Below are 23,923 nucleotides of genomic sequence, written 5' to 3'. Positions count from 1 at the left end.
TTTATCCCCATACTTACGTCCACAGTTTTTAGATTTTGAACCCAGAATAGTTTGGCCTGTCAAAAATGTCATCATTCTAGGTGGGTCCCAAAGTTAAACAGAGATTAATCAAGATAAACAAGATCCACTTTTTATTGCAGTGGCATAGCATGGCTTCCATACAAGTATTTTTAATACCTGTAAACAGATAGACAGTACAGTTGAATTAATGATGAATCAACAAATATTTCTGTTACCAAACTATAGGGAATTGTTATGAGATATTATTTAGAAGTTAGATTACTGTAACATAGATCGGATTGGAGTCTGGTGTAGCCATCCGGTTCGCCAGTCCCCAGTCAAATCGTCCAACCCATGCTAGCATGGAAAGCGGATGTTAAATGATAATGATGATGATGATATTGATTTAGTTGATTTAGAAGAATGCAATAAGCTACAGATTAAAAGAATGTTATAAATAAAACAACAACCTTGTTTGGCAAACGCGATTACTTTAGTTGCTGTCAAGGCTTCAGTCACGACCAGTGCAAACAATTATGTATATATTATATTGGTTTCAAATTTTTTTTTTGCACAAGGCCAGCAATTTCAGGGGACGAGCTAAGTCGATTACATCAACCCCAGTGTTCAACTGGTACTTATTTTATTCATCCCAAAACGATGAAAGGCAAAGTTGACCTTGGCGGTATTTGAACTCAGAGCATAAAGACAGATGAAATGTCGCTAAGCATTTCGCTTGGTGTGCTGACGTTTCTGGCAGCTTGCTGCCTTAAATGTGTATGCTATATCAACAAGAGAAATTCCTCATCCGATACCTAAGTGTTTGTCATTCTCTCCATCTTGCTGTGTCATGTGTGCTGCAGCTGAATATTTGTCAAGAAATTTGGATTTCACGATAAAAAGAAACATACATCTGGTTTTCATATTCATCAGTACGGCAAGCAAAATATGAACTTTTTTTGTCACAATAAATTAAAGAAATCAACCTAGTGGGACAACATAGATGTTAATTGAACCTGCAGTGGTAACAATGTTTGCAGCAGTAGGATGAATTGAAAAACTCATTTGGAAATTGCAAGAAGCGAAGAACATTACTATGCAGCTGAAGTCATATATTTAATGTAGTCTGACAAACTATGTTTTTCACCTCTTTTTAAAGCAAATCATTTCTGAAGTTCAAAGAGTTGACAAAAAATTTTAAGCAGAAACACAAAAACCCACTAAATTATTGAATAATCTTCAGCATCTCATTAATTTACTCAGTTTGTTAATTATAATGCCAGGAAAGACCTAAAACCATTTTTTGGTTATCAATTTGTGAATAGAATCTCAGAGTGTAAATTTATTGAGCAACAAGAAAATTAGACAAGAGGACAACGCATAAAATTTGCAGTGGAAATTTGGGAACAAACCAAACAGATAATTTTTGTCTTTCATAATCAATTTAGTGTAACAGAATGTCTCAAACCAACAGAACCTGAATCGTTAAGATGCTTTGCATTTTTAACCCTTTAGCATTCAGATTGCTCTGTTAAATTAATGCTTATTTATTCACATCATTTTGAATTCATCATCCATTATCTTGCAGCTTCGAGATTTTGGTAATATGATTGCTTATTTTTTGAATGACATTTTAGGATAGGTGTGATAGGCTGGATCTGGTCAGTTTGAGCATAAAATAGGTAGAATATATTGGGGTAGATATGGCCCGTTTAAATGTTAAAGAGTTAATAAAGATTCAGAGATTCTGACAAAAATTGATTCGTATTGGAAAGAATAAAACTTCCTATTTTATGACATACAAATGTTGATATGAGGAGTGTATTTAGCCACATGAATTTTATGAACTCAAATGAGGATAACCCTCTAAGCGTAGAAGCACTAAGAGCAATTTTGATCATCAAATACAGACATAAAAACAAAGTGGTAAATGTTGTTATGGTTGAGAATAGCTAGCAAACTGTTAAAGGAAATTGGATCCATGGATGTACGGACTTGGTTAGCAGGGAACTGGATTATTTGGCAATACAGTAAACAAGGCAAAGAATTAAAATAGAAAATACAAGAGCAATAAAGCATGCAACTGAAGAAGGTAAATAAAATGAATTGTCCATATTCAAAGAGTTCATGAATGCAAAATCGGTGCAGAAATGTGAAGAAAGATAATAAGTTCATGTAATGTCTCTGAAAGTTCAAAGGGAATTATATAGTATATTTGTGCATATTGGTCTGGCCATTCTACTTTACAGCCATTTCTGTAGTAATGGAAGTTTTATGACAAAAAGAGCAGTGTTTATATTCTGGTTGTGTAGTTGTTTAATGGTGGAAATAACTGTTTGTAAGCAGGTAATGATTCCATAAAGGCTTTCTTAAGCCTATCGATGCTGTCTCTCATTTTCTTTCAATGTCAAAGATCATGTTTCTGGATGTTGCTTGTAAACCATGGTATGGTTCAGAATTTGTGGTTTTCAAAGGATGCTCTACTGTATTATTATGGACAAAAAACATCGGTCTCCGTATTAGCTGCCATTGATAGTGATCTGGTAACAAATTTACAGATGTGCAGAGAATACCAATTTTGTGTTGACTGTCAGATGTTACCAGAGTGGTGGTGTTCGATCATCAGCTTGTGGTGGTGGTGGTTTAGCTGCAGTCGTAGTCGCCAGTATGGTTTTGCAGGTTTTGGATTGTTCACCAGTGTGGACTTGGTAAGCTGGGCACTGGATAATACAGTCTGCTTGTGTGTTGCTCCTATATTAACCCTTTAGCATTCAGATTATTCAGCATAATGTAATGATTATTCATTCACATTGTTTTGAATTAATCATGCATTATCTTGTAGCTTTGATATTTCAATGATGTTGATTGTTTAGACTGACATTGTAGGATCGGTTTGAGAGACTGGATCTGGCCACAAAACAGGTGGAATATTTTGACCTGATATATCTGGATTAAATGCTCACGGGTTGAACCAAATCATATTTAGATTTCAATAACAGAAGTAAGAATGTTATCTGTTTGTGCCCGGTGTGAAGCAAGACTGTGTGCTTAACAAGAGTTGATCTTTTAACACAAGGTCAGAACAGCAAAGCTGCCAGATAACTAAGAAAACCTCTGCAGAGCTTCTGAGCTCTCCTTGCAATCACTGTGATTGTATCTTTTACACATTTCAAATTATAGCCATGATTTGGTGTGAGACTACATGGGATTTTCTTTATACTACACAAATGCACAAGAAGAATGATTAGCTGAAGTATGCGCCAAAGTCACTAATAAGAATAGCCACTGCCAAATATGAAAAGTTAATATGTTGTGGTTTCTGCCCGTTAATGAAATGACAAGGTTTCAAATGTTGAGTATTGCTACACAAGCTTACAAATCATGTCGAACTGAAACTTGAACACCAAAGACAAATTGATCAGGAAATGTTTGAAAATATTATGGAGTAAAAATAAAAGTAATGATGTTAATTTCACTTTAATTTAATTAAAATTGAAATTTTAAATATAAATCTTTTAATATTTACACCCATTTATAAAGTTTTTTTTTTTTTTTTTTTGCTGAGGTGCTTTCTTTTTGGTACTTTTCATTTTTATTTAGTGCCCTTCAGCTATTGAATTAGGGCTTTCAAAATTTTGAACTGGTGAATCTGGAAAACCTGTGTGTAATGTTGTCTAACATCAATGTCCCTTTTGTCCATAACTAAAGTATAGGTTAATATGTGGTTTAGTGTAGTAAAAAAGTGAAAGTAAATTGTGATCGATACCAGAAGGGACGACAGAATTCCTAATTTCATCACATTTATATAACATGTTCAAGGAGCATAGAATGTAGCTTTTTCACCTATGTTCATACAAATACAATATAAATTAAAAAATTCTCATTTAGCATTGTCACTTGAATTTCTTCTTGATGAGCATCCACCATCCTTCTATATGGATGCTCTCATCATTAGATCAAAAGAATTCAAAGAGTGGGTCACAACTTCACTACTATACATTTAACCTAAATTAACACAGGAAGGTCATCCATTGGATATGAGATGTGTCTGCATGAATTTTCAAAGCAGTTTGTTGATGAGTATATTACCTCAGCTGCTATTTCAGAAATGCTCATGCCAGAAGAAACTATATAACTAGGTATCTGTGTCTAATAAAATTCTAGAATTTCACTATCATCAATTCCAGAGCAATTTACTTTCACTTTTAAGAGGAGATATGTTATTTTGCAATGTTGAAATACAACTAACATTTGTTCTTATGTTATCATGAATGAAATAAATCACTAAGCTGTTTAAACATACACTTAATGGGAAATGTGTCTCCATAGAAATTTCTACACATGCAGATCTGTTAACTTATTTCCCATTATGAAACACAAAACCTTAACCAAGAATTTCTCAGTCCAGACTTGAGAGAATGATAGGAGGAAAAGCAGTGTGTGAAGTTTAAGTGTAATTCTGATACATCTGTTCCAACCAAACTGTAATATGACGACAGAGGAAGGAGGTGCATTGCAGGATGTAAATGAGATAGATGTTTATAATTTTTTCCATTACTTATCAGATGATGGCAGTCATGCTGTTATTATAACAGTATTAGAGAGGTTGGTATGATAAGAAAAATTGAATTTATCAAAATAAACGAAACTCTTCATCTTTCCCTAGATTGAGGCAGATATTAAAAGTAAGACTTAACATTAAGATAAAAATGGAGCAATATTGCTCTTTGTTTAATATTTTTTCTGATTGTAATATGTATTTTTTTTATTAGCTTTTAAATCTTTCACTCATTATATATGTTAACAATAGCATACATGTTGTTTTTCATAGAGATGATGTGTGAACTATTTTATATGAACAGTTTAATATTTCAGCAATCTGTGTTTTCCCACTTCAATAAATGTACAATTTTCTATATTGATTTACACCTTCATGCACCAATAAACTTCACTAAATATAATGAAAGCTAGATATTTTAATACTAGTTGCATTATACAATAAAATACTAGTTGCATTATACAATGAAATAAATTATTACCAAGCCACTGCTAGCTAAAATATTTATAATATAGTAAAAGCGGTGCCCCAGCATGGCCACAGTCTAATGACTGAAAGAAGTAAAGAATAAAGGATATTTCTCCACAAATTTATTGTTTGTGTTTCCCATCCTCAACTTATGTTTATTGTGGCTAAACTATATATTTCATGGTGTCATTCAATTGGAATTAAACTTTCACAGCAAAATTTAAAGCATCAATACAGAACAAAAGAAACATACTAAAACCTGTGGACATTGACATCTTTCTCATTCTTCGTCTGTATAATTACTTTTGAGAAATACGTTTACAGTGAGAATGATACCTCTTCTTGTTCGTTGAACTCATTTAAAGCAAGGTCGATACTTTGTTGTTCTTCTTCTTCAGAAATGCATTCAGAATGTTGGCACCAAATTATTGCACCTTCCATAACAGTACTAAGTCAACCAGATGTTGTAGGTGCAGAGATTTACAGAATTCCATTGTTTTTGTAATTTTTGTGTTTTAAATAAAGTTTTCATAATTCCAGTACATTTCACAGTAACTTCTTGCATATTCTAAGAAATAATATACATTTATTTTTGTAGGAGCTTATAAACTGATACGAATTTCATTTCATTGCTTGTGTTGCTGAGTTTTTATAATTTCTGTTGCAAAAGTTTGGGTTGGATGGCACCACAGAACAAACATTTGTAATTAAAGCTATTTTACTATAAACACATTTTTATGCAGCATAACAGTTAAGATATAATAATACAGATATTTTAGTAAAACTAGATGGACATGAGTAATGTAAAACGTTTTGATATTACTAGTTAGACGTTGATATTAATTACACGTGTGTGCAAAATATATATTTTTAAATAAAATTTTCAACAAATACCTTTCAGGTGGTGTACATTGGAATTTCATGTGTGCAGAGAAAACAGAAGAGTGGTGATAATTCACACATTTCATCAAACTGTATGTAGAAACCTGGTTGAGGTTTGTGAATTATCCGACCCCACCCCCAAATTTTGTTTTCACATCAAATTCCCACATAATTGAGTGAAACCAGAAAGTTAATAGCAAACAAATACTCTTTTACTTGTTTCAGTCATTTGACTGCAGCCATGCTGGAGCATCGCCTTTTTAGTCAAGCAAATCGACCCCAGGACATATTCTTTGTAAGCCTAGTACTTATTTTATCGGTCTCTTATGCCGAACCGCTAAGTTACGGGGACGTAAACACACCACCATCGGTTGTCAAGCGATGTTGGGGGAACAAACACAGACACACAAACATGTACACACACATACATACATACATATATATATATACAACGGGCTTCTTTCAGTTTCCGTCTACCAAATCCACTCACAAGGCTTTGCTCAGCCCAAAGTGCCACGCAGTGGGAATGAACGAAACTCTTTCAGAAGAAGTTTTCACAACAAATTCTGATATAACTATAATCTGTACCATCTACAATGTATTCTTGGAAAATTTCAGTAAGAAATAAGTGTTTTTCATAAAGTTATGAAGAAAGAAATTTTTTTGGAATACACACATCTGTAACTACACTCAGGTTTAATCAATAACAAGATAAATCAACGAACTTACTGTACACCATTCTCTAAACTATGATCTATGATTTTATAGAAATGTAATGTAAAGTTATTTTCTGCCAATGGATGTGTAATAATAGATTGGTAAACACTTCAGTCACAAGATATTGTTCGTTCATCATCATCATTGTTTAACGTCCGCTTTCCATGCTAGCATGGGTTGGACGATTTGACTGAGGACTGGCAAGCCAGAAGGCTGCACCAGGCTCCAATCTGATCTGGCAGAGTTTCTACAGCTGGATGCCCTTCCTAATGCCAACCACTCGAGAGTGTAGTGGGTGCTTTTACGTGCCACCGGCACGAGGGCCAGTCACACGGTACTGGCAACAGCCACACTCAAAAAGGAGTTTTTTACGTGCCACCTGCACAGGAGCCAGTCCAGCAGCACTGGCAATGACCTCGCTCGAATGATTTTCTAACGTGCCACCAGCACAAGTGCTAGAATATATACATGTGTTGGAATTCACCAGTGGATTGCAGATGATCAACAAGATAACGCAAGACTATTAAAATTTCGAAATTTGTTATCTCTGGAATTTCTGCAATTCCTGTTACCCTCTGCTACAGGCTATATTTGGTACAACACCTCCACCGGCCATGAACATCCTTATGTGTCGTGAAAACATCGACACATTTTCTTTGCATTGCATTCCCTAGCACATCCTGGTGTCCGCATCACACAGAGGCTGATAACAAGCCATTCTGTGTGGCCCAACATCAACAAGGACACTTGTGAATAGGCTAGGAGCTGTGTCGTGTGCCAAAAAGCAAAGGTTCACCGACACATTCATCTCAAAAGAAATATAGTAAAATTTTCACTCTTGTATTTTGAGTAGCCCTTATATTTCATACAGTTGTTTCTTTATTATTTCAGAGTATCAAATGACATTGGCATCAAAGAATTGTATAGATCAAATACATCATCAATATTTATTATCTTTTAGAGACTCAAGGAAAATCTTATGCAAAACAGACATAACTTGCCTTATATAAACGTAAAGTAAATTACAGGCAAATATTTTTTCTGAACCAAGATTGATATCAATTCCTTTCTTGACTGTCTTGAATGTGTACAAGATGACTTTGCAGTTGATTTGAACTTGCAGAGATTTATAAAGGAGTTTGCAACCCAAATCATATATAGACAAAGATTACAGTAGTATAAATATTTATCAGCAATAAAATACATGAATGAAAAGAAGCTAAACATCTCCATATTGTATAAGAAAAGTAAAATAATAGAAATGGAATTATGTGAGAATAAGTTCAAATTTAAAAAGAACTGGAATAGAGAGAAAAAAAAAACGACATTATACTGCTGATATGTGGGGTAAATTATTCTCTGAAACTGGTTAATTAACTACTCATAAATACATTCGCAGATGAGAAAAACCCAGTTGGTGTGATATCTATGGTGAATGGCTTTGCAGGAAGACTAATTTTATAATTGCATGTTTAGACTTAAGTACTCTGAAAAGGGCTCCAGGAATAAGTACCTAATGACTAGTCATGCAACCAGTCATGTGACACTGAAATACTTTGTCGAATCTGACATTTGGATTGGTCTAGTTTTACATGGGATATAGAGTGCGTGTCCAATTGCATTGCACAATAGACCACCAGACGTGGCAAATTCTAAATGTCCGTCTGAGCCATTTATTGTTAATAAACAGCATGAAGTTCTTCATTTTATCAGTGGGGGAAGTGTTTGTTTTCAGGAAGCCAAGTCACATTATTTTCTTTCCTGTTGAAGCATGTATAACCAAGTGTGACTGAGTTGAAAGGCCATCTATGAATGATTTTCTACAACCCATGTTTCCTCATAATGTATCAATCTGGTTCGTTGTATAATTTCATTTAGCTGAAGAATAAAGTGTTGCTGTTAACTGAAGGTTCGTTTTCGGTATTATTTCCTTCATTTCATATGCAGATCAAGAGAATCAAGATTTGTATTAAAAGGGCCAGAGACACAACCTTCCAGTTAAAGTTCTATAAAAGTTGTAACTTAACAACACACAAACGTATTCATATAAGGGACAAGCTGTATGGGTGTGATATCTGTGTCAAATCATTTCCTCAAAATGATTGCTTAACTGCACACAAACGAAGTCACACAGGGGAGAAAAACCATATCCCTGTGATATATGTGGAAAACCGTTTTCTACAGGAAGCCATCCACACACAATTGTATTATTTATACGGGAGAGAAACCATATTTGTATGATCTCTCTGTCAAATCATTCTCTCATAGGATTCATAAAATGAAAAATATAGGTATTCTTATACAATAGAACAGCAGCTGTATCAATTTCAAAATTCTGAGTGTTAAAGATAGTTTTAATAAATCACGAATTTATCTTGTATTCAACAGAACTTTATTAGTCTTCATTGTCCAAATACTTGCTACTATCCATTCTGAGTTAGTTTTACTTATCTCCTTGTTTTTATTATATATATATATATATATATATATATATATATATATATATATATATACATATATAGGGATTTTACGTGCATGAAGTGAATTCAATCCACTATACCCAAATTTGAATTAACACTGCGTCAGAACTTTTCCCATGGTAGAACAATGGTTTTGATCTGACAGCAGTTAGATATTTCCCAGACGCCTTTAGCTAGGCCGAAACAATGTCTCCAACACTTGACCCTTTCCGACCTCTTCTACTCCACCAAAAGCTAGAATAGAGATAACAAGACCGCCAGCTAAATCCTTTGTTCTCAGTATCCTTCTAGATAGCTATAAAAACAGGAGACCCCCAAGCAAAATTTAGTTTAGTCACCAGTTGGTGATGACTCAACAGCTTAGTCACCAGTCGGTGATGACTCAACAGCTTAGTCACCAGTCGGTGACGACTGGACATCTAGAGCCATGGTCACAAGCAGGCAACCCCTAAAAGACAAATGACCAGAGGGAGAAAGAAGTTTACAACCAGCCAACTACGAGACACAACTTCCCTCGACGCTATAACTATCACTAGCTCTCATCTCTTTTCTCGGTAATCTTACTCTATCTTTTTATCTGTTGACTACTACAAGAATGTGTACACACCTATACAGGCCAAAATTAACTTTCTTTGCCTTGCATGTTTTAAGAACTGTGTTATACGATTACACTGGCCTACTCGTCGTGGTATGGCATTTATTAAAGTAACAGCAAAAATAAAATATTTCTTAAAAACTTCATGAATTGTTCATCTTGTGCATCCTGCAGCACATCGCTACACACTAACAATTAATCATTACAATTGGTAATCTCCGACTTTAACATTTCGATACCGTTACAATTGGTGACCCTCTGACTTTAACATCTTTCAACCGTTACATATATATATATATATATACATATATATATATATATATATATATATATATATATATATATATATAATGGTAACATTGTGGCATTGTATATATTTTTTGTTAAAAAAAAATCAAACTGTTTTAAAGTCTTTGCAGACTTATTTGTGTGCTCTGCCCCCAGCAGGGGCAGGAATTGAAATGGTTTTTGAACTGTTTTAAACTGTTCTTGAGGAGAATTTAAATTATTTCATTCTTGTGTTTTCTCTAGTTCTTTGGTTATTAATTTGGCCGAGTATGTCGGTTGAAATTATCAGAGAAATATGTGCTCTTGAAAAGAGTAATATTGATGTTGGCAGTAGTGCCAACACTGTGAAGAAATTTTTGGCAGTTGCCACAGTGGCAAAAGAAAATATTGATATTTCTGTAGGAATGCTACAGGAATATTTCAAAAGAATGAAAGAGGAGGACAGTGATGTGAAAATATCACCTTCCTCCAACACTGTAGATACGGAGAGAAAAACAATTTTGTTTAAAACCTACTGTACAGAAAACAAGCACTTCAAGCACTTTCAAAAGGAAAAATTGAAAAATGTTTTGCCCCAATATGGAAAGACATAACTTATATTGCAAGGGGCAAGACATATGGTGCCGTGGAGGTGCATTTTGCCATAGAGGAGATGGCCCGCGGGTACTCTGTGAGCCCCCTGAAAACTAAAGAAGTAGTACTTCTGCCAACCTACATGGGGAGGCATACTTCCCAAATATCTGAACAGGATGCAAGTGCAAAACTCTTCAGGATGACTGACCTGTTGATAGTCAAAGAAGTCAGCCAAGGTGATAAACTTCTATTTGAATGCTTGGATCATTCCTTTCACAACATCAGGAGGTGTAACGATCTGTTTGGAGGAATATGCGTCCTGTTTGTTGGCAGCTGGAAGCAAATTCTTCCAGGTGTCAAGCATGGAAGTCGACCTCAGATATTCAACGCAACCTTGAAGACATCATACATCTGGAAGTCTATCACAGAATTGAAACTATCAATAAACATGAGAATTCGCAATTCCTCTGATGCGACATTCGCTTCCTATCTAAGCGACATTGGAGCTGGAAACTGTATGTATATTGAACCCCATAAAAAAAACAAAAACAATTCAAATCCAGCCTGAGTTTGTCCAAGAAACTTCTATTTCTGAAATGTGCAAATTTGTCTTTGATGGTTTAGGCAAAGAGCATACGAATCTGTCATGGTTATATTCACAAGCTGTTATTGCTTCAACCAATGATGATATCAACAGCATAAACGAACATATGATCAGGAGCTTCCCAGGAGAAAGTCGGGAATATCTAAGTTCAGACACTGTAGACCAGCGGCTCCCAAACTGTGAGTCACAACCGGAATCCTAGTGGGTCGCAAAAAGTTATAAAATTACACATTAGCTTTGATTAACTGCTGTCTATCGAGATAGTTCAAAACTCATGTGTTTAATACCAGACTGGTTGTTTTATCAAGCAGTAGGCTTTTTTCACGAACTTAACAAATCAGAGGTGGTCATTTTCTCGAGTTATTTATTCGTACGTAATCGTAAAAAGGAAAAGTCTGTTTTTACCTATTTATAGAGAACTTTAACTAGGCGCAGTACAACACTGATCGAGCCGATAACAGTTACTGCTTCAAGGTTTTGTATTAGAGTTAATACCTGCCCATAGGGTATGGAGACGTTGAAACAGTTATAAAACGTTTTGTTTCACATTTAATATAAATAGTAAAAAATTTTAATAAATAAGACAGTATGGATTTCACTAATAAGTTTATAAATTATTCAAAAATGTATAGGAGTGATCACCAGGAGGCTATTAATTAGCCAATGAAATGATTGGAATAGACAGCAGCTAGGCGGTAGATGGATCAATAGAGTCTATCTGATAAACAGTTTGAATAGCAGTGCATCGATTGAAACAACGCTTATTATTAATTACAAAATGACACATGATCTCAAGTGTTGTATTTTAATTCTGTCAGATCTATCGTTAAGTTGAAATTGTCTATTTTTCTAAATTAGAATTGTTTGTATTTACTCAGTTCTTCATATTATGGATAAATGGTTAAAAAAGTCAGTTGAAGTTGATGACGACAAGTCTTCAGTGAATCGAAACGAAGAAAGGTCCAGTCAATCAAAACTGAGCCAGTCAAAGCGAAGAAAAGTATTGAGAAAGTATGATTACGAGTACTTAAAAATGGGATTTACATGGAGTGGTGTTGAAGAAGATCCACGACCACGATCCATCATTTGTTATGAACAACTTGCAAACGAGAGCATGCGTCCAAACAAATTGCATCGCCATATTGAGACTAAGCATTCCGAGTTAAAAGACAAGCCTCTTGATTTTTTTTGAGCAAATGTTAACCAAGTTAAAGATAGGACAGAGCGTTATGCAACGTTACACCAAAGTAAATGAAAAATCTTTGTGTGTGTCTTACTTGATCAGTTTGAGAATCGCAAAAACTGGTAAGCCACACACAATTGGGGAGACTTTAGTTCTTCCAGCTATAAAAGATACAGTTCATAGGACAGATTAAATTAACTTTTCTTTGCAGCTTGATGAATGTACAGGCTTTGCTAATCAGGCAATTCTGATGGTATATGTGCGCTTTGAACATGAAGGTAATTTGAAGGAAGAGTTTGTTTTTTTCTGCTTCACTATCGACAAAAACAACTAGTTCTGAAGTGATCAAGATTGTGAATGACTACATCTTTACAAATGTGGGTTGGATTTCAAGTTTTGCGTAGGTGCATGTTTGGATGGAGCTGCCGCAATGGCAAGACAGTATTCACGAGTGGTTACCCAGATTAAGGCACTTGCCCCAGAATGCAAGTCGACGCTCTGCTTCCTTCACCAAGAAGGTCTTGCAAAAAAACTAAGCAGTGTGCTCAGTGATGTTGTAAAAATTGTGAACCATGTAAAAGTGAATGCTTTAAATTTGAGACTATTCACTGCATTATGTGATAATACGGGAGCTAATCATAAACAGCTCCTATTGCATACTGATGTACGTTGGTTATTGAGGGAGAAAGTTCTGTCAAGAGTGTTTGAAATACGAAATGAGTTTGCAGAGTTTCTTCAGGACAAAAATCCAAATTGGTCGCAATTGTTCAGAGATGTAGATTGGTTAACCAAGCTGGCCGATTTGGCTGATATCTTTGTCATCTTTAATGATCTCAACACCTCCATGCAGGGCATGATGGCTTCGTGTTTTACAATGGCAGACAAGATCGATGAACAGAAATGAAAGCTAGAAGCATGGAAGAGTTTAATGCTAAGAGATTGTTATGACATGTTTCATCAATTAGCAACAATCATTGCCGATGCAGGCAAAGACATTATTAGATCTCTACGAAATGTCATCAGAGAACATGTGATGAATCTGGCAGACCGGTTTCAGTTTTACTTTCCAGCAGAAGATAGTGGTTCTAATAAAAACACTACTTCAAGAGCAAGAAATTTGAAAAGACATTTAGAGTGCTTCCATCGAAAAGTCTTAGAAAAAGTGATTGAAAAGGATAAAACAAGTGCAAAAGGTCCAAGAGGACAAGAAGCAAAACCAAATACTTCAACATCAGTTGGTAGAATATCAACTGCAAAGCAAACAAAGTCACAAAGTGCTTTATTTCTGACAAAATAATAACAATGACTGCAGAAACATTTAAGAAGTGTCTTATTAATTTAGTTGTAAGGTCAAAAGAATGCAGTTTCCTTTCAATGTTTTGTGTATAAAGGATGCAGTCTGGCTTGTAAAAATAAAGTAGGTCTACGTCTAATGTCTCACAGAAGGCACAAAGACCAAAATGTGGATTAAGAAAAAGGAAAGTAAAATTCCTTGGCGCTCATGTGTTGAATACAATGAAGAGTCCATCATATATATATATATTGTACGTGTGTGTGTGTGTGTGTGTGTGTGTGTGTTTGTGTCTATTGGTTTCAAATTTTGGCGGCACAAAGCCAGCAATTTGGTGGGAGGGACTAAGTCGATTACATCAACCTCAGTGCTCAACTAGTACTTATTTTATCAACCCTGAAAGGATGAAAAGTAAAGTCAACCCTGGCAGAATTTGAACTCAGAATGTAAAGACGGATGAAATGCCATTAAGCATTTTTCCCAGTGTGCTAACTCTTCTGCCAGCTCACTGCTTATAATATGAGTATGTAGTGAGATATGTTGGCACTATTCTGTGTGGCGACATAGCACAGTCGTACTTGCCCGTTTCATCCATTTACTACTGTTTGTAGAAGGATACATGTGGCAACTTCCGCCCAACAGTAAAACACGGTCTTTCCAAGCGTCCGATAGAGTTGCTGTGGAGATGTCAACGTGTTAACATGAGTTTGTCAAGCAGGCCAATGATTATTATCACACGTAATGACATGCTGACATTTACTTTGTGCACCACAACTCAGATTACCTTGGCAGCATACTAACCACTTTAGTAAAGTTGTTAAACTCTTCCAGCCATTTCTACACCTGGAAGAAAGGAAAATTGAAAATGTTGAGGTAGAAATAATAGAGAAGGTGTTGTGCTCCATCTGGCAAGACATAACATATCTTGCCAGAGGAAGCAGATATGGAATAATTGTGGTTCATTTCAAGACAGCAGGAAAAGCAAAAGAATATGCTGTAACCACAGTAAAGTCAGATAAAGTGGTCCTACTATGCACATATCATGGAAGGACTTCCAGGATCGGGGTGGAGGAAATCCCACCGGAAATAGATGTGGCTTGAGTTGCGGCGGCTGTACTTCTGGGAAATGAAGAAGAGATAGCAGTCTTCCAAGTCACAGAAACAGAAAATACAGTATGGAAGGGCCAAACATTGGACTTGATCATACAGAGCACTACAGAAACTCTGGAAAATATAGTTGAAACAGTGACCATTGGAGATGTAGTGTTGAGAGTGTGAGTAGAGGGCAGAACTCATTGTTGCTTTAAATGTGGACACAGAGGCTACATTAGAGGATACTGCCCTCTGCAGAAAACGAGAAGTCAGGAGGAAGTTAGAAAGGAGCAGGATAAGGTGCAAGAAAAGAGGAATGAAGAAGACCAGTGGAAAGTAGCTGAAGGAAGAAAAAGAGGAAGAAAGGACAGATTGAATTAGAACCCCAAACCATACCCACCCCATCCATACCTTCTCAGTCCCACCCTCCTCCACAGACACCAAGCCCACCCATTCCCCTCCAACACAAACACACTGAAAATTCTTATGCTTGTATGATGGCTGAAGGTGTGGACAAGGAAACTGCTCAATAAGACATCGAAATGGAAGACTGCAAGATTTGTTCATGTCAAAGGAGGGACAAATAGTGAAGGATGGCATTCATGTGTTCTAGTGTCCGACAGTCAAAAAGACGAAATATTGAAATACAAGGATGGTTATAACTGTTGGAGGGTGATTTGTGATTTAAAAATGATACCTGACAACATACACCAAGGAATATGGAATTGATATTTTAAAAAACACAGAATTTAAAAGATAAAAGGAAGCAAGTGATGCTGCTTGAAGTGAGGCAAGTAGCTCGCTTACCCTTGACTTCCTGTCTTGCGCGTTGGCTACTTCCTGTAGACCCGAGGATCAGAGTGGAAGGGTGTTTTTTAACTCCATCCAAAATGGAACTTTGAAGTCGACTGAGTTCATGAAAGAAATTAGTAAGGCAGCTAAAAGGTAGGAGAAATTTGTTTTTGGGGTACAGTGGAGCTACGTTATTTTATTGTTAATTTTTACAAATAAGGTATCTTCACTGGCCTCGAAGCATTTTTTTTCTCCTTTAGTTGCGTTTGTTTTAGTAGGGCGTTACCTCGCTGCAAGAATTCTTTCTATCTTTTGATTTTTCTGAAGACTTTTTGTAAACGGTTATTTGTTGCTTGCTGCAAAGTTCGCGGCGAACATCTGTTTTATGCCTAAAGTCATTATGAAGTACCTATATTGGATTACCTGGGATTGCCAGGATTTCGAATAGGCCAAAAGACATTTAATTCGAACACGGCAAATTTAGCGGTGTTGTAAATTCAATTTTTGAAAAAAGGAAAAATTTGAAAATTGCGACAACTGGATTATACTACGAGCACCACCAATTGTGAACCATTATTGGATTACCTATATTGGAGTACACAGGACTGGTCAGGAGTTCAAATACGCCAGAGGACAGACATTTAACTGTGAACTTTGTTTTTTTTTCCTTTTTGTTTGTTAATTTTTATTTCCTTTTTGTTTGTTAATTTTTATTTTTTAAATCTTTATTGTTATTTGTTCGGAGATCTTGTTCCTGCTAATTTCCTTCCACGAACTATGTAAGAAATCATGAGGCACCCACCCAGGGCCAACCCCATTTCCTACACTTCTATCATTGTTAAAATGGCTCACCTGACTTAGAACACACATTCCTTTCCATACCTCAGTGCCAGCTTTCATTTTACTTTAATGACCAACCGTTCTTTCTAATTTTACCTCTTCACTACAGAAATATCTTCCCTTTATTGTCTATTTTGTCTCCCACAAAATGACTGGTGAGGGTGTAGTGACATCATCTTGAGGGTCTTCAGCATGCATGCACAGAAAACTAGCAGCAGCAGAGTTCTCTTGTATATCTGATTTGAGACGCTAACAGCTGAACTATGCAGACATGTCCTCAGCAGCTCTCTTCGCCTCTGCTGCTGACCTGAGACGTTCACAAATTGACCAAGTCTGTGTAGCTGGAGTTCTGAAGGAGTCAGTCGTACGACGTTGGCTAACCTGTGAAGAACTCCTTCACAAATTATGATTAAACAGACTTTATCATGTCTCTCCCATTGTTACCTGTATTTACAGATGTGACACAGTGGTTTGCACAATTAGAAGCACATTTTTCAGCTCACGGCCTTTCAGCAATCCAACAACTACAACTCCTCTATTGTAGCATGCCTCCTCGACTCACCACGTCTAGAGATCCCATTACAGATCCTAGCCCAGACACCACCTGTGCGTCTATCAAAGCGGAGATTCTGCGCTGCAACACCAGGTCTGAGCAAAGTAGATTTAATGAGTTAATGGCAGACGAACAGTTAGGAGACAAAACCCAGTCACAATTTTTGAGCCGCTGACACGCCTCTTCTTAGGAAGATTTTCTTTTCAAGGTTGCCTTCCAACCTTCAAATTATTCTGGCCACAGCCCTTGAGTCCAACACTGTGGACCAAATCGCTACTATGGTGGATAAGATACTTGGATTCTCTGCACAGCCATCGTCGCGTGGGGCTTGCATCTGCTCTGAGGCCCCTTCAGCAGCCTCAGCTAAATCTTCTCTTTCATCATATGATGACCTTTCTGCCAAGCTGGACGCTCTTACTAAAAGGATGGACGCGTTGTGCCGCAGTAGTAAGCGCTTTTCCCGTTTGCGTAGTCGCGGTCATTCTGCCTCTCGGTCACACTCCGGGCTGTGTTGGTACCACTCCAAACTTGCAGATAAAGCGCACAAGTGCATCCAGCCTTGTAGTTTCAAACAGTTAAACTAGCTTCAGAGGAGTTGGGCACGTCAACTTCCTCCTCTTCCCTTTCTACTTATCCTGCATTCTTTGTGAAAGATCTGGTGTCGAAAAAATTGTTCATGGTTCACACTGGTTCTTGTAGCATTTGGCCTCTTCGTCTCACTACAGACAAGCCAAAACACTCTTCTATTATTCTGCACGCTATTGACTCATCTCCCATAGCCACATTCGGTCAGATTTCTTTATGCCTCGACATTAATCAATGGGTATCGCGCTTTGGTGTCCCCCGCGACCATCACGGCAATTCGATTTGCGCCTTTTTAGTGAACTCACGTGCCTGATCGGTTCCAAGCACTGCCGTACAACAGCGTATCACCCAGCGGCAAACGGCATGACAGAGAGATTTCACAGGCAATTAAAAGCAGCCATACGTGCATGCCCAGATATAAACAAATGGATGGAATTCCTTCCTCTTATTCTGCTCGGTATCCGTATATCCGTTAAGGACGACATTGGTCACTCCTCGGCTGAGTTAGTTTACGGCACCACTCTGGCCCTGCCTGGGCAAATGATTGCTCCAGTTCCTCCAAGGGATATTCCTGATCCCACATTTTATGTACATCGTCTCCGAGTACATATGTCCCATCTCTCACCTAATGCACCCCGTTTGCAGAAAACCGACACTTATATGTTCCCTCGGACATTAACCAATGGACGCTCGTTTTTATCCGGAACGATGGAATACCATCGCAAATCCATCCACCGTATTCTGGACCCTACAGAGTACTACAGAGAAAGGAAAAATACTTCCTCGTTGACAGAAATGGCAAGCCAAATACTATTAGTATCAATCGACTTAAGAAAGCTATCGTCGAACCTGAATTCTTCGCATCATCGTCCACTCTGAACCAAACCGACACAGTTTCGTCAACACCTCCCGCAAGTACTTCAACGTCTTCACAGCACCCTCGAACAAGAAGCGGGCGAAGAGTTCGCTGGCCAGCAAAATACATACAAGTTTGCTATTTCAAAAAGATCCCAGGTGAGTGATTTACAGGCACCAATGCTTTAATTTCCACACGAACAGCTACAAAATTTAATTATATTTTTTCTTTCAACTGAACTTCACAAGGACCATACCTGTAACACTTATATCACATTAATTCAATTTTCTGTTTCTCATATTAAATCAAAATTAATCTGCTTATTCAATCAGACTCAAATGAACTGAACATTTTATTCATGAACTGAACATTTTATTCATGAACAGAACGTTTACCCTTTTACTTGTTTCAGTCATTTGACTGCAGCCATGCTGGAGCACCGCCTTTACTCATAACCTGAATTTTTTTGTCTGCATGCCTTCTCAATTTGATTCATATTTTGCATGTACCCTTTTTTTTTTTCTCGTTCACTTTGAAAATGTATTGTTGCATACACACCCGCATGCACCTTTTCCTTAGTGCCTGGCCTGGCACACGCATCTGCACACATGGTTCATATATACACAAATGCTAACTCTGTCACATTCATGCACCACACATGCCTACGTCGCCTGTTTTCACATGCTCAATGCGCCCTTGTAGACACAACTCATCTCTGTAAGACCCGAGGCTGGTCACGCATACATAGAGAAAGTTGTCTGTCTCTTACAACGCGCCAGCATGCCACACTTTTATTCCTGCACGATCGAGGCTTATAGTACCTCATGCACCGGCTGGCCAAATTTCTCCTCAACCATTCCAGGGCATTTATCATGCATTTCTTTGTCTCGTTTGTTCGTTCGCTTCCCTCCCACGAAGCTTACTGTCGAGGAAAGTGATATAGGAATCTGGCAGGCGTGAAGTGGATTCGATCCACTATACCCAAATTTGAATAGCTAGGCTGAAGCGGTGTCTCCACCACTTGACCCCTTTCTGACCTCTTCTACTCCATCTAGAATAGAGATAAACAAGGCCGCCAGCTAAATCCTTTGCACTCACTACCCTGCTTCATAGCTATAAAAACAGGAGACCTCCAAGCAAACTTCCTCTTTCAAATTTTTTAGTCACCAGTGGTCACTTGACGACTCATGGAGAACGAAGCCTGGCTGACCAGCTACAACCTTGGCAGAGGGAGAAAGTTTACTGTCAACCACTGTGAGACAATGGCGCACACATTATAACTAATACGAGCTCGCACCCTTTTCTCTATAACCCTACCATCTCTCTCTATATATAATTACTACTATGAAAAAGTGTACATACAGATACAGGCCGAAATTGTTAACCTTGTATGTTTTACGTACAAACTGTTATACTATTACACTGGCCTACCCGTCGTGGTATGGCAACATATAAAGTAACGGTAAATAAACATTTCTGTAAAAATGTTGATCATCTTCATCGTTCATCTTCTAACCAGTACAATTGGTAAATAATACTTATCGTTACAATGGGTGACACATCGACTACTCAACACACAACATCCTATAACCGTTACAGATATTTTCATATATAGTAACTTATGAATCATACGTGGTCGGTATATGGAATGTCAAAGATTTTTGTGTTATGAGAGAACAGAGATTTGAATGACAATATGAATATGCAAAAAGAAAAATATTTAATATATTTTCAGAGTGAAGGAATAGAAATGCTTACCAATCCATTATTACGCGTTCATTAACAGAAATTATCTTGACATTATATTTCTATACAATCACACATCGTAGTTGAGAGAATCGTCCAGAATATACTCGATCTTGTTATTGATTAAATCTGGGCATAACTACAGATGTGTGCCGCACTAATTATGTTTCTTCATTACTTTCAGCAAAATACTTATCTCTTACCGAAAATTCCCAGATATATTTTAGAGGATGCAAATTGGGGCTATAACAGAATTTGTGAAACATTTTTCGGAAGGGTGTAGAGGAGTTTCGACTTTTTAACTTCGTAAAAACTAGGTAATTATTTGATAATTTTTTTTTCCACAAATCAGTTTCCGGTAGTGTAGATTATGATTATGTGGGAATCTAATGTGAAAACAAAATATGGGGTGAAATCGGACAATTCACAAACCACGACTTTGTTTCCTCATACGTCTTACAAAATTTGTGAATTTTCTTGTCAAACATCAAGTTCCGATAAAATCGTAATGTACACAATCTACAGGGCATTTGTTAAACGTCTTATTTTAAAATATTTATTTTTGACACACGTGTACTCATGTCTAATCATGAGACAAAGGATGGAGAATAGAATTACTATCAATGTCTGCCAAGCAACAAGGTTTTACCTAACCCATGTCCAACTACTTTTACGAAAATATTTGTATTATTATATCTTACCTGTTATGCAGCATAAATCTGTGTTTCTAATGAAATATCTTGAATTACATCAAATGTATGTTTCAAGGCGCCATTCAACACGAAATTAACTTTCACAATAGAAATTATAAAAACCGACTCGGAAATACAAACGGCGAAATGTACTTAGTTTCTCTTTATAAGCTTCCAAAAGAAAATATATGTATTACGGTATTTTAACGGGCATAAGGAATCCTTTTTCCTTTTCTTTTCTTTTTTTTAATCAAAAATTAGGTTTTAAAATATGGGCGTTTTTTATACATAGATAGTATTATAGTCCCTTACAAAACCTTTTTTCCAAATTTAAGTGGGTTCCTTATACACGTTAAAATGCGGTATATCAAAATATTTTACTTAAAATAAAGTGATAAAAAAATATGGGGTGAAATCGGATAATTCACAAACCTCGACTTTTTAAATGTAGTGGAATTATAAAAAAAAAATTACTTAAGACACAAAATCAGGGGAATTCCGTATATATCTCAATATCGGATAAACTTAGTATTGTGACGGATGGTACAATATCATTTGGTACCATCATTCTGAATACGTTTTTAAAGGAGGAGGTATAAGTCTCGCTTTGAAGTGTCATTTTTAATTTAAATGTTTCTCAAAAGTAATTACTCAGATGGAGAGTGCGTTTACCCAGGTGACTGTGAAGATGATTTAGTACGTGTCGTTTCCCCATACACATACATTGGTGTTTTAAGTTTTGCTGTGAATGGCACTAAGAAATAAGTTTAGTCACAATAAACATAGATTGGAGGATGGTAAACAAATAAATTTATGGAGAAATACAAATAACTATTTTAACCAGCAGTGAGAAAGTAATAACTGATTGTTGAATTGATGTGTTGTTTTTTTCTTTCTTTCTTCCTCTTTTTTCTCCCGGTTTTGGATTTGTATTTTTTGGTAAATTTTCAGAAGTACAACTGCATGCGTTTCATTAAGAAAAAAACAGAAAGTCGAATATTTTGCGTGGGCAAGAGATGATGGTCAAGCAGTAATAGATGACAGATGCAATGTACGCATTCACCACCTTAGCTCGAACTTTCAGGGACAGCTTCCTCAGTAAATTTCAAGGTGAGACTGGCCACCCTGTTCATCACCTCATCTCAGTATTTCTCCACTTGGAGGTCCAGACCAAACCAGACTCTGAACCCTAAAATTCACTCCATAATTGCCCACGGGCATTTGGCATAGTGGTTAAGAGTGCGGGCTACTAACCCCAAGATTCCAAGTTCAATTCCAAGCAGTGACCTGAACAATAATAATAATACTAATAATAATAACATCGAAAAATACCTTAGGAATGGGAACCCAGGTTCGAAATTTCCCCAAGACACCTGATGAAGGCTGGAGGGTATATCAGCCGAAACGTTATGTTAACAACAAACAAGATGAGGACAAATTTCGGTCAAATGTAAATAATGTACATAATTCTGCATCTCTTAAATATAGAATTGAATATTACTGTTTTTCTGTTTGTTTCATTTATTATTTCTTTGTGGGGTGTTAAAGAAGACATTGTTTCCCTCCTTCATTAACAAATCCTTTACAGTTTTAATGTCATCAATTGTTAAATTGAGTTCTTCTTTTGTTTGTTTTGCCATGGAGGTGAACCCGTTACTGTCTGGTTTGTTGCCATTGTTGTTAGTGTTTGTGGTGGTGCTGTTGGTGGTGGTGGTGGTGTCAGTGCAAATGTTTTTCTGCTTTATATTTTCATTCCTCTCTTCCTCCTTCTCCAGTGTAGGAACAATAGTGGTGGTGAGAGGAGGGAAAAATCATCATCCGAAAGGCAGATTAAAATACCGCTTTCACTGTCTTCTTCAGCGTTGCCCGCACTGGAGCATCTTTTATCATCCTCCCTTCTGCCTTTTATTCGATAGATAAGGGGGTAATTCACAAAGAAAGGAAATAATTATGCATGAAGACCCCATCATCCTTGACCTTGAGGGACAGCCATGAAGATGATATATCATCATCATCATCGTTTAACGTCCGCTTTCCATGCTAGCATGGGTTGGACGATTTGACTGAGGACTGGTGAAACCAGATGTGTACATATAGTCTTTGTGTATATATCATCATCATCATTTAATATGATAGGTAGCTGCATACATACAGGGTGTCCACAAAGTCTGGGTACATGGAGTAAATAAAATCATAGCATAAACAATTAAATATAAGAAATAATTTCTTAAACCCCATGTGTTAATCCCCATGTACCCAGACTTTGTGGACACCCTGCATGTATGTATGTATATATATATATATATATATATATATATGTATAAAGAGAGAAAAGTTAGAAATATATTTTATGGATAAAGTCTTACAGCTGTTTCGGGGAAAATCCAATGTATCCCTTCATCGGAGACGGTAATAGTAGCATCACTCTCACTTCCTACTACAACTCTCCTCTTATAGTTATAATAATCCATTCCTCTACTATTACCGTCTCTGATGAAGGGATACATTGGATTTTCCCTGAAACAGCTGTAAGACTTTATCCATAAAATATATTTCTAACTTTGCCATTGTTCTCTTTATCCTTTTCTCTCTTTATACATACACACTAATACACGACCTATGTTATATTCCCCACTCATGTTTATACAATGAAAGGGGCAAAACTAGCCGGTATTCAGCACTTACTCGGTATTACCTGTATCTTTGGGTTTGGTTGAATCCAATACCCTTCATAACCTTATATATATATATATATATATAATGTAGATAGGTAGACATCTTGACTTGTACTTCTAGCCTTTCAACAGCTGCCATAGATCTATCGCTCCTCCCCACTTATAGTCAAGGATGAAGCTTCCTTCTTTTTTATCTTCCTTCCCCCTTTCCTTCCTCCTTGTTCCTTTCTTCTCTAGTGCCAGTGCCACTTAAAAGGCACCCATCACACATAGTTAAGTCGTTGGTGATAGGAATAGCATAGAAACCATGCCACGCCTGGCACTGGAGCTTGATGTTGCCTTACAGCTCACTGGATCTTGTGGAACCATTCAGCCCATGCTGTTATGAAAAATGGATGTAAATGATGATGATAATTTATGGTAAACAAAAAAGGGGGAACCAAGAAAGATAAG

At 36.8% G+C, this 23,923-nt stretch overlaps 1 protein-coding gene and 2 pseudogenes across 1 annotated transcript in view; 2 read left to right on the top strand and 1 right to left on the bottom strand.

The window, feature by feature from the left end:
- The window catches only part of LOC106874837 (uncharacterized), a 53,264-nt gene extending 29,422 nt beyond the window's left edge, over positions 1–23,842 (bottom strand). The window contains exon 1 of the mRNA XM_089344080.1: positions 20,116–23,842. The gene's annotated coding sequence lies outside the window, so the exon portion shown is untranslated. The remainder of the gene's footprint in view (positions 1–20,115) is intronic.
- Positions 10,761–17,091, top strand: LOC149130551 (SCAN domain-containing protein 3-like; annotated as a pseudogene).
- Positions 17,814–18,523, top strand: LOC149130550 (uncharacterized; annotated as a pseudogene).
- Positions 23,843–23,923: the final 81 nt, after the last annotated feature.

Source organism: Octopus bimaculoides, chromosome 28 (assembly GCF_046866305.1).
Source record: "Octopus bimaculoides isolate indiv1 chromosome 28, ASM4686630v1, whole genome shotgun sequence".
NCBI lineage: Eukaryota > Metazoa > Mollusca > Cephalopoda > Octopoda > Octopodidae > Octopus > Octopus bimaculoides.
The sequence above is the reverse complement of the archived record's forward strand: the minus strand, read 5'-3'. Positions and strand labels throughout refer to the sequence as shown.